Source organism: Neopelma chrysocephalum, unplaced genomic scaffold (genome assembly GCF_003984885.1).
Source record: "Neopelma chrysocephalum unplaced genomic scaffold, ASM398488v2 Primary Assembly neopelma1_225, whole genome shotgun sequence".
Taxonomy (NCBI): Eukaryota; Metazoa; Chordata; class Aves; order Passeriformes; family Pipridae; genus Neopelma; species Neopelma chrysocephalum.
In genome coordinates this window covers 142184-144224 of record NW_020897887.1, presented here as the reverse complement: position 1 = coordinate 144224, position 2041 = coordinate 142184, and the positions used below count along the sequence as shown (strand labels likewise).

The 2041-nt window shown below is 48.8% G+C and overlaps 1 protein-coding gene across 4 annotated transcripts in view; it reads right to left on the bottom strand.

Moving 5' to 3' along the window:
• SYT11 (synaptotagmin 11) overlaps nt 1-2041 on the bottom strand; it is an 11697-nt gene that overhangs the window by 1305 nt on the left and 8351 nt on the right. The gene's annotated exons all lie outside the window — the stretch shown is intronic.

Here is a 2041-nt window from a genome sequence, read left to right as displayed (position 1 = left end):
AAAGGAGCATTTTTTCCAACAGGCCTCTAAAATTCAGTGAAGCCCTAAAGTAAGGAGCTAAATTACCTTAGTTTTTAAATTTTTCCAAAAAGGCCTCTAAAATTCAGTAAAATCCTGAAGTAAGGAGCTAAATTATCTTAGTTTTTTAATTATAACCCATACAGGGGGTTCAGAGCAGCCTGGCTGCCTGAAATCTTGGGGTCCTGGAAAGCATAATTTTTTCCAGCAAGGTTCCAAAATTCAGTGAAGTCCCAAAGTAAGAAGCTAAATTATCTTAGTTTTTATATTTTTCCAACAGGGCTCTAAAATTCGGTAGCCAATTCCTAAATTAAGCAGCTGAATTATCTGGATTTTTTTAATTATGACCCATTATTTGCACCCCATGAGGGCTCGGAGCTGCCTGGAATCCTGGGGTCCTCCAAAGGAGCATTTTTTCCAACAGGGCTCTAAAATTCAGTGAAGCCCTAAATTAAGGAGCTCCATTATCTCAATTCCCCCTTTTCCTGACACTCCAGGCCCTCGGGAATTTTTTTGCAGGTCACCCCCCAACCCTCCCCTTCTCCCCCTCCCACCCTCCCTCCTGTGCATCCCTCGGGGAAAACAGCCCAGCAAAGCTCCCAAATCACCAATTAAACACTGAATAAATTATAAATAAAGAATTTGCAAGGTGGAAAACCCCTGAGCAGTGGGAGGCCCTGGAAAAAGAGGGAAGTTTAAAACAAAGCCTTCCTTCATGCAGACACTTGCTGGGCATTACAATCGAGATACCAGGCACTGAGGGCTTTTTTTTTCTTTTTCCCCCCTCATTTCACATGAGCTTTGGAGCTGGAAGGCTCATTTTTCACGATTTTTTTTGTTTTTTAAATCCAGCTGCAACGAGTTTGATATAAAGCTCATGGGAAGCAAAGGCCTCGGCCTCACAAAGTTAAAGGCCTCGGCCTCACAAAGTTAAAGCAGGTGGAAGATCAGCCATGGAAAAATTCATCCTCTGGCAGGAAAACACACAGGGAGAGCTTTTTTCCTTTTCTGTTTTGGAAGGAAGAGTGTCTTTATCTTTATCTTTAGGTCTAAAGTGAGGCCTAAACTAAGCTCAGTCTGCTTTAATCTGCGTTCTGAGGAGGAAGCTGCAAAGCCGGGCCTGCGTTTCCTGCCGGGGAGGCCGCGATGGAATTCAGAGCAGATTCCAAGCGTTTTTCCCCAATAATCCCCAAGGAAACGTTGCAAAGGGGATTCAGGAGTTGAGTGGGAACTGCAGGGCAGCTGCTCTTCTCCTCCTTTCCAATAGCAGGGCAAAAAACACGGTAAAAAATGAAGGAAATTGCCTGGAATTGTCTCTGATTTTGGGCCATTTCCACCTGCCCGGGTCTGTCCCTGCTCCCCCTCACGCTTTGCTCCCTTTGGCCTCCTCTCCCAGGGGCTTTCTCCATGGAAAAAGGGCTGCTCGGGGCAGTGATCCCGGAATCCTGGGATCCCTGAGGCTGGAAAAGCCCTCTGGGATCATCCAGCCCAGCCTGTGCCCCGTCCCCACCTCCAGGGATTGGGGACTCCAAACCTCCCTGGAGAACATTCCAATCCTTAACAACCCTTTCCAGGAGGAAATTCCTCCTGATTTCCAACCTGACCTTCCCCTTGAGGCCATTCCCTCTTGTCCTGCTTTTCCCTGGGAGCAGAGCTCAACCCCCCCCCCAGCTCCAACCTCCTCCCAGGGAATTCCAGAGGCAGAAGGTGCCCCCTGAGCCTCCTTTGCTCCGGGATGAGCCCCCCCCAGCTCCCTCAGGACTTCTTCAGATCCTTCTCCTGCTGCTCCAGTCCCTCTGGACACGTTCCAGCCCCTCAACTGGGAGCTTAAATCCCACTGGATTTGGGGTCTGGAGGGTTTGGGAGCTCAAATTCCACTGGATTTTGGATCTGGGGGAGTTTGGGAGCTCAAATCCCACCGGATTTTGAGACTGAGGGGGTTGGAAGCTCAAATCCCACTGGATTTTGGGACTGGGGGGGTTTGGGAGCTCAAATCCCACTGGATTTTGGGTGTGAGGGGTTT